Source organism: Tursiops truncatus, chromosome 2 (genome assembly GCF_011762595.2).
Source record: "Tursiops truncatus isolate mTurTru1 chromosome 2, mTurTru1.mat.Y, whole genome shotgun sequence".
In the NCBI taxonomy this organism is placed as follows: Eukaryota; Metazoa; Chordata; class Mammalia; order Artiodactyla; family Delphinidae; genus Tursiops; species Tursiops truncatus.
In genome coordinates this window covers 18049968-18061692 of record NC_047035.1, presented here as the reverse complement: position 1 = coordinate 18061692, position 11725 = coordinate 18049968, and the positions used below count along the sequence as shown (strand labels likewise).

Here is an 11725-nt window from a genome sequence, read left to right as displayed (position 1 = left end):
ACATCAAGGTTTCAAAGGAAGAACCTCGTGTAGATACTTATGTACACTTACACACACGAAGTTGGATGTTTAAAAAGCAGGCAGATGAATATTTGTCCTAAAATGTGGTCACCCCTGTTGATTCTGCGGCTTGAGGAGCTATCTCTATGCTTTGCTGCCACCTTGGCAAACTAGAAGGATTTACAACGGAATTCTGCACCCGGCTGGCTGGAAACAGCGTCTCCATTGACTCGGCGGGCTGGCCTGGCTCAGAGAGGCATTTGAAATGGCTATTATGTAGCAGAGAGAAATGAGAACATCTATCCGGTGGATTTTCTCTATTTAAACATTTTCCCTATTTAAAATGACTCAGTTTCTGCAAGATTCAAGTGTTACTCTGAATGATTTTTAAAGGCTCGGTCTTTCATTCTTTAGTTCGAAACGCAGATGGAGAAAGAAGGAATCGGTTGAAGACTTCTGAGTTTGCGCTCTGGGCGAAGTTCTGGCTTTTTGGGATATGACGGTGACAGCAGAGGCGTTCTGCTGTCAGTTTTCTCTTGTCTAAGCTTCCATTCTGCATCCGTGAGATGACTCGCCTCCAACTCCAGTTAACTTCTTGGGTGCCCAGAGCAAGTAGTCGAAGATGTTTACAAAATGCAAAGCATCTGGGTGGCCAAGGTGGAGGCTCATATTCGTATTCTCTCTCTCTTCTCTCTCTCTCTCTCTCTCTCTCTCTCTCTCTCTCTCGCTCTCGCTCTCGCTCTCTCTCGCTCTTTCTGTCTCTCACAGGAACTGGGGAAATAATGTTTATTAAAATCCAGACTCTTAAATTTAACCTGCTGCTTTCAAGTTTGGGACTCAGATATATTTTCTGCATCGTCATTCTTGTTTCTGTTTCCCGTTTTATCCATTCTGAGGATTTCTCTCTCTCCCCCTCCCCCCAGCCCTCACCTATTTCCCCATTTACATCTCAAAAATCCCTCACCTCCCTCCCACCCACCCCCATCTTCCGTTCTCTTAATCTTATTTGAATATAAGGTTATTATATTTGGCTTTTGCAGACACTGGGTGGTGGGTGACTGGGAGGCAACTTTCCTTGCGGTTTCATTTAAATTTGGCGTGAGTGGGTGGGTGCCTTCAACAATTCGTCTCGCACACGCAAAACAGTTAAAAGCTAGAGGTAGAAGGAGCAGAGAGTCCCACAACTTCAAAAGCATCGTCTAGGAAAGGAAGTAATCCGTGGGTCCGGAGGGTGGTCGGGGGGAAAGGAATAAAACCCAACTTCGCTGGCAACTGTAATAAATCTGGTAACTGAGGGCAAAAAATAGATTCCGAGGGCTGGGTCTGGTCCGGATGAAACGCTAGGGCTCCTTCCCATGCCGAAGTCTGGCGCTGGAAACCTGCCACTGGCGTCTTGCTACGCGAGTGCCCCCAGACAGCAACACACCCACTAGAATCGCACGTGAACAAAGCTCTTTCCCCGGGAACCGCCGCCTGCGGTTTCCTGGTCGATTACAGCTTCTCCGGGGAGTGTAGGGCGCACACAGGGTTAAGTTAGTTCCCTCCCTGGTAGGAGGGAGAGGCGGGGGAGGGGAAAAACAGCTTACAGTCTCAGGCTGGGTACCTTGTAGTTAGTCGTACGTTCGAAACCTGTGGCCGTCACTTGCGAGTTTGGCATCTTCCACTGTCACCGAAGAGGAACGGGGGCTCGGAGATAATACCAGTGGCCGCAGTCTGCGAGCCAGGCGCTGCGCGCCTCCCGCCCTGGGTGCGTCTCTGACCCTCGGTCCCGTGCATCAGGGAGCTGCGAGGCGGCAGCTCCGCGCCCGCCACCGTGTCCACCCAGCCCGGGGAGCAGGTTGGCAGTTCTCAACGATGGGCAGGAGGGACCTTGGCGGCGACCCCTAAAAAAATACCATGCCCCGGGAGCCCCGCTGCTGCCGAGCCAGCTTCTTGCCTTTCCACCTCCCAGACCCTGTCGGATTCGGATGAGCCCACTGAGAGAAGCCGCGGCCTCCAGGTAAAGGGACTGAGGTGCCAGGTGGAGTTTCCAGTAACCGACCTGGCTGCCGCTAAGCGAGAACCACGAGGTTTCTTAAGGGGGATTATAAATCAGCTGGCGGTGGTCATTGGGGTGGGATGTTTTAGGCTTTATCTTTCATCCATAGAAAGAACAGACTGCTTAACTCGCCCCTGATTTTAGGGAAGGGAAGTCTAATTGCAGGTCGAATCTACCTCCTCTAAGGAGTTTCCTAACTGAGCTCTGGGTCAAAACGCAAATTAGCTAGCCAGCTGGAGCGTCGATCCTAAATTGGGATTTCTAGATCCACTAAGCTTGCCTGAATCCAACCTCTCATTGCCCCAGAATGAATGCTAACTTCCAAGAGTAACAATCCCCTAGTCACCCACCCCTGCGCCCACTCCATCTGCTGTTAATGCCACCGGCGTTATTATCAAGCGGTTGCGTCTAAAACCACCAGCCCGCCCCCTGCCTGCAATCGGGGATCCATTAGTGGCTAAGAAGATGCGGAGGGTGCTGGTTCGTTCTCCTTCGAGTTGGGGAAGGGGTTACTTTTCTCCAAAGTCTTTCTCCAGCCCTGCTGGTCTTCAGTGGCCTGGCACTGAGCTCCGGCCTGCGTGTCTTGCAGGCGCACCAGTGGTGACGGTGAAGGCGGGAGGAGCCCACCAGGCTGAACTGGGATTGCGTTCCCGGCTCCGCGTGCGTGGGACGCGGTGAGGGGGTGGATAACGCCTCCCAACACTGGGTTTAGGGGCGAGGCGACAGCAAGGAGCGCGGGAGTGGAGCCTCGTCAGCTGCCACGGAGTCCCAGGGAGGGCTGGGAGCCGCCTGGAAAGATCCCTCCGCCACGCAGACCAGTCCCGGGCTCGTCCTCGCGCTTTCAGCGCTGTCTCGGTCGCTTCTCATTTGTAATCAGGCCCAAGATCAAGATTGCTAGTTGAGGTGCGGGCACTAACCAGGGAAAGGAAGTATCCGGAAAGAGGGTGACTGGGGCGGGCTGGACCCACACTTGATGCCCGGTAAACTCCTGGAGCGCTTGGGGCTCCGGAAGGCGGCAGCTGCTGGTGGAGGCAGAGGCCACCGTTGCTGTCGTCCCTGGCGCTTTACTCCTGGAACCTCCCAGCAAGGTTCCTCCTGGAACCTCCTCACTGTCAGTCCTGGTTCAATTAACTCCCTCAGCCTCTCCCCTCACCCGATATTTATTAGTCACATACTGAGTTTGGGGAGAAGAGCGGCTTTGCATCTGTAAGGCAAAGCATTTTCCTAGCCACCTTCTCAGGATGCAACAGGAGGAGCGACCCGCGGGCACGACCCGGGGGCGTGTGTGCGCGCGTGTGCCAGCGTGCGTCTCGGGCGTGCGTCTGGGTGGATCCGTGAGTGGTTTGTGTTTGAGAGGCAAATCAGGCGTTTCTCCAAGTCCGCTTAACATGATTTAGGCGCTCAAAAAACATGAAGGCGGTAGACACAACGGGGATGCGAAGGAAATAAAAACAATTAGGAAAGTGGTGCCAAGTGACTCAGACTTTGAACTGAGGACGGAGAACTCATCCCGAGCTGGTTGTGGCCACCGCCCCTACCTAACACTTCTGCCGCGATAACCGAGAGGATCCCTAGGGAGTTGGTCCTAAGCCAGTTTCCAGCTCGCTGGTTGCTTCTCGCCTGGCCCCACCGACGGCGCGTCTCAGCGCAGTCCGGCGCTTGGCGCGAACTAGCTCTCCCTCTTCTGTTCAGATTTAGCCTCTCTCCAGACTTGTTAAAACATGACAGCAATTTACTGGAGGCAGGAGGAGCGGCAATGAAATGAGAGGAGAAAACCAGAAGCTTTTTTTTTTTTTTCCTTTTTCAAGAAAGAGACGTGCACCTGGTTCTCCTTGCATTACTCTTTAACCTTTGCAAAAGATTGCGAAGTGGAAACGTAGCCTGTATGCAAATCAAGCGTTTTTTGTTTTTTTTGTTTTTTTTTTTTTTTTCCCCCGCTGTCAAACCTGTTTTCTAAATCTCTGAGGCTGAATTTGGTTGTTCGTTGTAATCTATGGGGCAAGTGAACAACGCTCTTTCCAGCGGCCAGGGTGAAGGAGGAAAATGGGTGGCTTAAAATAATTATATGAAACTTCGAATTATTTTCCCTATTGAGTTATTTAAGAAGATCCGGGATCAGTGATGGGGCGGGGGGCAAATCACCAAGGTTGCCTGCATTTGAAGTTACGCCATCTTGGTTGAGAGACTTGTTATATATTTTTACCCTCTAATGTCACGTTTCGATCGTTTCTCAGTGTCTAAGTAATAGATCCTCTGGTTTAGAAGTACAACCCCGGGCGGGCAGGGGGAAATCAACTTTTGGCGCTCAGATGGTGGCACTATCCTTCAGAGCTGGAGGTGGGAGGGTGCAGGGTAGAGAGAGAGAGGGGAAGGCGTACGCGGTCTGGGTGGCATCCGCGTTGTTAGCTTCGGCGCTCGCGCTGCAACTCTCTTCAGGGAGGACAGGGTTAAAAGCCGAGGCTGACTTTGCCTCCTGGAAAGCTTTGAGTTGCAGCCGCGCCTCCCAAGCATTCTTTAAACCAGAAATGTGGGAGGGGCTCCGAGAGGGAGGGAATAGGGGAGGGAGGGAGAGAAAGAGGACTCGAGGAGGGGAGCGCGCCAGAGCGCGAGGGACCGAGGCAGAGGAGGAGTGCGGGAGCAGCGGAGGCGATCCCGCGCCTTCATTACTGTAAACACCTCCCGGGGGTGTCAGATGGGGTGGGGGTGGGGGTGGGGGCCGCGGCGGCTACATTAGCCGGGCCGGGTTGGGTCGAGGAGGCAGTAAGGTCGGAGCAGCCTCCGCACCCACGCCGGGCCGGCGCAGCCCTCGGAGCGAGCCCCGCGGCCGCCCCCGCGCACCCCGTGCGGCGCCCCACGCCGGGCTCCGCGCGGTCGGCGCACAGGCGTCTGAGTTGCGCGCACTCGCCTGGCTCTCCGGCTGCCCCCCGGGGTCCTCTGTGTCCGAGGAGCCCCGGCGCTGCTGGGCAGCTTTCCGCCGCCCTCCCGGCTCCCCCGCCTTCTTTCGGGACTCGTGGGCTCTGCCGAGGCAGAGAGGGGGGAGGCAGAGGAGAAGAGGAGGCGGGGGCCGCGGCGGCCGGAGCCGAGAGAAAGTGGCATGCTCGAGCCCTGGAGGCGGAGGTGTTGGAGGACGGGGGAAGACGATGCCGCGGCTCCGTAGGGGAGGAAGGCGAGAGCGAGCGAGGCGAGCGGGGCGCCCGGGCGCCGGCCGGCTGCGGGGAGGCGCGCGCCGCTCTGAGGCTCCGGCCTCCGCATCCCGGCGCCCCGACGCTGCGGGCGACAGGGCCGGGCTCCGGCAGCCGCCTCCGTCGCCGCCGCCACCACCCGGAGGAAAGAGCAAAAGTTTGGATCTGGGGGAGGACGCGACGCTGAGCGGGATTACTACCAGGGCTGGAAGGAGACCTCCAGAACCTTCGCAGGTAACGCACACCCCCAACCCTCTCCTTCCCTGCCTGCCCGCTGGGCTCCTGCTTCCTCCTAGCGCCTTTCCAGACGCTCGCCAGATCTGGCTGAAAGTAAGAGGGAGGCGAAGTTGAAGATCCCGGGAATGGGCAACTAGCACGGGGAGATCTACTGGAACGTTAGAGCGGGATCGAGGCGCTTCTCTGCGCAGAGTAGGCAGCTGTGCAGGGAGGCGAATCTCGCCCGGGAATGGATGGGAGCCCTCGGCCCCAGCTGGTGCCTCATCTTGTAGCTCGGAGGAAATTTAGAATGTTTATTCAGTGGCTTTTAGTATTCTTCATTCCAGAGAAATGATACGTAGATTTCACTCACTCCACCTTCACCCTCCCACTCTCTCATCCTTATTTAGTATCTTTTTAAAAATGATACGAACCCACTCTCATTCGCCTACCCAGTTTAGCTGGTGCAGGAAAGCAAATGGGGGGGGGGAGGGAGTGGGAAAATTTCAAGCAAAGGGGAAAATTTATCCTTCCCCTTTTTAACATCCTAAGAGCCCTCCCTCCCTCCTTCCATTCACCTCTGGCTTCATAAAATAGGAACTTTCGAAGTCACATTTTGATTGAAGGGTGAGATGAAACACGTTAACCATTGGTGGTGTGAATTTGCAGTGATCGTCAGCCAAGTGTGTTTAGGGGGTTAGTGGTGTTGCGGAGAGGCCGGTTTTCCTCGGTGGCCTGATGCACCGGGGCTTGGGGGGAGTGAGTGGTCGCGTTTGTGCACTAAGGCGGGGGCAGCGGAGAGAAAACAGTCACGTTTCCTGGGCAGCAGCCTTTCTTACGCTAATAAAATAGCTCCTGCGTTTCACTCTGAGAGCAAAAAGGTGTCAGCCTCAACTCCCCGACGTCCCCTTTCCCCCAGTCGAGTTTGAGTTTCGAAGCAGCTCAACGTTTGCTGCTCTGTCTTCTTTATTATGATCATTATTTATTCACCTGGAAACTCATCGTGCCTTCTCTCGTAAATGGAAATCAGTCTCCAAGAGCTTTTGATTAATTTTAGTGCAGGAAATCTCTTGTAAAGCTTACAGTAAGCTAATCAAATGCAAAGCACAAATCCGTGTAAATGCTCGCGCAGGAGTGCAAGGTGCTGATTAGATTTCTTTACATGCTGCATTTGCTGTGCAAAGCATCTTCTAAATGGGAGCTATTGCTCCCCACTCAGCTGGGAGACTCTTTAATCACCCAGGGTCAGGGAGCTTTGGGGCATGTCCACTGGCTCACAGGCTTATTGCTAAATTTATTATGTCTAACTTCTCCCAGGCAAAAGGTAATATGAAGGCTACCTTCCATATCGGGACCGATATTGTCTGTGGACTTAGCGGTATGACCTTATTACATCTCCAACGAAAGGATCCCCCCAAATATTTTGAGGTAAATAGAATGCAGGTTGGCATTTGTCCAGGCATGTATTTGGTTGTTGCAGTATGAATCAGTATGAATGTAAAATTTTAGGTCAGTATCTGAAGTGTTAGAACTGGACTTTTTTTTTTTTTTTTTTTTAATCACTGAGCAACATGCACCAGATACATAAGATCGGCAGGCCACCATGTTAGATGAAAATCAGTCTTTGGGTAATCAATCTTTCATGCATAGCATGAAAAGTTGCTTATTTTCCCACAGTGTCACTAGTCCGCGAAATACAACTTTTCTTCCTCGCCTCGCCAGAAACCTCAAAACCATTTATGGATTTTTAATAATCACAGGTGACAGTGCAACACCATACTGTCATGTTGAGCTGCAAATATCTGTGACTGGAGGAGGCTGGAAGATGAAATTTCAAACATTAGTCCATGCCTCTGGCAGTAGGTACAAGAAATTGTAAAAAGACTTGAGCTAGCTGTACTGTAGCAGACCTATTACAAACCTAGCATGGAAGGAATGCTGTTTTTTTAAAAAAATGCCCGTGTCTTAACACTTCAGTAGTTTCATTGCAGTTTTAGAAATTCCAGGGGATGCTTTTAACAGAAGAAGTAGATTCCCAAATGACACCATGCTGGGCTGCCTTGGGTTTCCCAAAGCAGGCATGATTTTTCCTGTATGCTAGGTTTCAGATGATGTGCTCTTATCCGAGTTTGAGTTTGACTTTGACTGCCTGGATCTAATTTGAACCTCCTCTGATACCCGTTACATTTATATTCTGGCCTGCTGGAGAGTTTGATTTAGGATTTAGACATATCTCCCAAAAGCAATCCTATATCTTCCCAGTTTGAAGCTGTGGTTTCAAGAAAGGCTCAGGTATGTACAAGTGCAGAAGCCTTATTCTGTAGAGAACCAGTGTGATCATCTGATCTGACCCTTCAGCTTTGTACTCTACAAGGAAGAATTGCCACTTCTGCGGTCCCTAGTGTCTGAAGGTAAAAAACAACAAGGGTGCCGGGTGGCTCTCGGTTTTGCTCGACTTAGAAGATTCGAAAAAGGTCAAGGTGATGTAATTTTATTTCCATTCCGGTTAGACCTTTCTGGATAACCATCTTTTGGTATCTTTAATTTCAATTCAAGTTCATTTTTCACTAGATTACTAACTTTGTGGTTTCTGCCACAGTGATTCAAATTCAGGCCATTAGTGACCTCTGTCTGTGAGAAGTGAGCACTCATTGTTTTTCTTTCTTCTCATCAGAGTCGACAGATTATGTGTGTGTGCGGGGGAGAACCCAACAGCTCTGTAGTTCTTTCTGAGTATTTAGATTTTTGAACTTGATATTTCTAATACAGAGTTCAGAATGGGTAATGATATTTAACAACGGTAATAAAAATGTTACAGGCTAATAGGCTACTAAATGATTATTCCATACAGCATTGACAAAGTGATCAACATAAATAAAACACCAGTGCTGTCCACTGCCAATAAAAGGATAGTACAGTCAGGTAGACTAATGTTTCGAGACTCACAATACTGCTGGATGTAAGTTAAATTTTATGGCCCTGAAGTGCTTATGTAACAAGGGAAACTTGAGACAAGCCCAGAACATACATGTGGGCTCTAGACTTCACAGTAGCAGTGCATGTATATCTTTTTAAGTTCAGCTGTGCTTCTGCTGTGAACTTATGGTCCAGATCAAGGGCGAGGCGAGGTGGGGTGTGAGAAGGGTGTCTATAAACAGATGGTCTTTTAAGGAGACTTTTTAAAATCTGATTCCTAATCCAGCTTTGTCTTCTGAGCATTTTCAAATCAAAATTTCCATTTGAGTTGATTATCCTAAATGGTAATTGAAGACAAAGTTTACTGACTTTCTTAAGTGTGCGGATACCATTATCTGGCATTTTCCAGATGGTTTTTGATCTCATGGTATTTGGGAATATAGAATTTTTAAGAGGCTTTCTCTTCCCTTGGGCAGGTTTTATGCCAGAGACATTTAAAAAGACCAATTATTATTATTATTATTATTACTAAACTTAAACAACTATTATAACACCCCAACTTTCTTACTTTTCCCTACCCTCCACAAATGGCTTTGCTTTTTTTTAAGTTATATTTTTCTTCTAAAACTACATGTTGGGACTAGGAGTAAGGCTATCAGTACCTTTTTACTCCTTTCAGCAATGTGACCTCCAATTAAATATCTGTTTATAGTAAAACATACACAGGTAAACATCAAGGACCATTTTAGGACAGAGATTCTTTTCAAGGTTTGAAATATGTTTCTTTTTAAAGGATTATGACACAAATATTGTAATAAAAATATCCTGTGTTCCAATGAATACAGAGACTTATTTCAGTTGCATGGAACAGTAAAACACTGTATTGGCAAAATAATCAGCAGTATTTTCAGTACATGGTCAAAATCTGTTAGAACCTTCATGGGTTTTTTTTTTCCCCCTTGGTGAATTTTGCATCTACTGGTCTTTTTGGTTTTCTTTGATTCTTTCTAATGTGGCTCTTTGAAGTGATTCAAAATTAAACAGTAGCTACTTTTCTCGGGAAATTCATCATGTTATGTTCAGGATTCCAGAGGAGTTAATGATGCAGAAAAAGTCCTGTAAAACATCTTTCTAAAAGAAGTCCTTCTCTTGCAGGCTTCCCACTTACTGGCCTCCTGTACCATTTGCAGTGAATTGGAACTCTGTTATTTATTTATTTTTCAAATACCACCTCTAACTTAATTTAATGTGGGATGTGTTTCTGCAGAAGCGAACAGCACCATGTGCTGTCCGAACAAAGCAGTGTCATTTACGGATCTGTCATAGGGAAGGTCAAAGAAAATATCCTTGTATAATTTGGGAAGTCAAAAGGCCACATTCATGATTCTTAAATACCGATCAATTGTTCTGCGGATACTCAATAAGGGCACACATTTTTCTGGCAGTTTAGTGGTTGAAGACCTCAGCCGTTTTTTGAGGCATTCACAAAATAAATCTCAGATGTTCTTACCCGTTCAGCGCTCATTAGAACTGGGCAGTCTTTCTCATTTTCTTCCCAGCTTGCTTTTAAGGGAATGTGCGAGAAACTTGGCAAAAAGTCCTCTGTTCCCCTCAGTTCACAGGTCATGTGCTATATTTCAGTTCTCTTTATTAGAGCTTTCAACACACAGATAAAAGAATCTTCCAGCTGAACCTTTCCAGAACCTGAGGGCTTTTGGATTTAAACCCATCGAAAAATATCAGGTCTCCAAGTTCATCGATACTATTAGGCCTCAGAACACTGAAACTTCCTTCCACAGGGAGTGAAAGAACAGTGGCTCCTAAAATTAGTTCACAAATATATGGTCCATTGAAGTCAACAGAGGTCACAGGTCTGAATGGAAAACATTAGACTTATATCAGTCCCGAAATAGGCCCACGTGCTGGTGTCACTCTTAGCCCCAGCTGCCTGTGGGTGTCACTTTCATGAAAATCCAGTGTCAGAATAACCTCTATGATAGTTTTCTCTCCCACTTTGCTCCAGAGCTTCGACTCGAATATTTTGAAGAAGGGAATCATGCAGAAACTTGTAATGTTCCTCATAGATATTAGATAAGGAGGTGCTGGAGTAGGTTAAGGGAGTAGATTGGATAAACATTTGACATAGTGTTTCCAGAAAATTCTGTTTAGGCCCTGAGGGATGACATTGACTTTCAAACATATTCCTCTTGATCATTCACCCACCTCCTCTGTTATGTTTTCCAGTTCTCACATACAGTATTTCATTTATTCCTCACAACTGCCTCTTCTGTGAGTTGGTCTAAGAAAGCCCCACTCTCCTGGCTTCTTATTGGGTAATAGGAGCCAGAAGGAAGTTGAAGGCTACCTAAGGCTGCACAGAGCCCTCCTTTAAACCGTTTGACTTTGTACAAAATCATGAACGTTACATTTAATTACATAGATGCTGAATTCTCTGATACAGTTTAGAAGTTTCCTTCTTTACGAACTCACCTAAAATGATCAGAGTTGGATTTCTTAAATTTCTTAAATTTCTTAAATTAAAACTCTAAAAAATCTTGCGATTGTGTAAATATTTTGATTTTAAAATAACACTTCACTGTCTCTCCCCCATTATCCTAGAGGCATGTTTGCCTGTTAGGATGGGAGTCATTTTATGAGGTCGGCTTTGTGATTTGGGACTTTTACTGTGATGGGGAATGAGAAATAGGGAGGCTGTTTTGGAGGAAAGAGAAGATGTATTTATAGAAAGAAAACCTGCATTCTCATGTCAGCACACTCCTTTCTACACTGATGACCTTGGACAAATTACTTCATCTTCTGGAGACTTAATTTCCTCTCTACAGAGTTCAACAGGGTTGTTATGGGGTCAGATAAGATTAATGTGTGTGAAAATACCTTGATAATAATTCAGTGTTATATTCCCATAAAGAGGCATTATTCAGATTGATAACATTTATCACTGCAGGACTGTCAGGTGCTAGGATAGTTCTAGGTTTTAGGTAAATAGAAGGGTAACCAAGGCAGCGTGCCCTGCTCTCCAGGAGCTTTTGTTTTTGTGAGTGTCCTGGATACCACCCAACCAGTAAAGTGTCTGGTGGTTCTCTACATCACTCCCTCCTTTCACTTAATGGTGCATGATCTTCTTCCGTGGTGAGTTGGGCACAAGGGCCAAACTTTCCTTCCTTGACAGCTTGGCTTGACATTGGAAAATGAATTTATCACAGATGGATTCCACTGGGGATCTTTTGGGAAGGAACCGTCAACATTCCCTGAAGTAAGGTTGTTTCTTTTTGGATGATGGCTTTATACTTTAGCCATCCAAATGAACCTTTTGCAAAAACACAGTCATTACTAGAGTATATGATGATTTTTC

The 11725-nt window shown here is 47.9% G+C and overlaps 1 protein-coding gene across 3 annotated transcripts in view; it reads left to right on the top strand.

Annotated features, from left to right (window-relative positions):
• The first annotated feature begins 1567 nt into the window (after positions 1-1567).
• FLRT2 (fibronectin leucine rich transmembrane protein 2) overlaps positions 1568-11725 on the top strand; it is a 106767-nt gene continuing 96609 nt past the window's right edge. Inside the window, exon 1 of one of the 3 annotated variants that reach the window (XM_073800164.1) lies at positions 1568-1999. The gene's annotated coding sequence lies outside the window, so the exon portion shown is untranslated. Of the gene's footprint in view, positions 2000-5316; positions 5455-11725 lie in introns of those variants that run through there. The other 2 variants (XM_033850754.2, XM_073800165.1) reach the window with 2 other exon arrangements.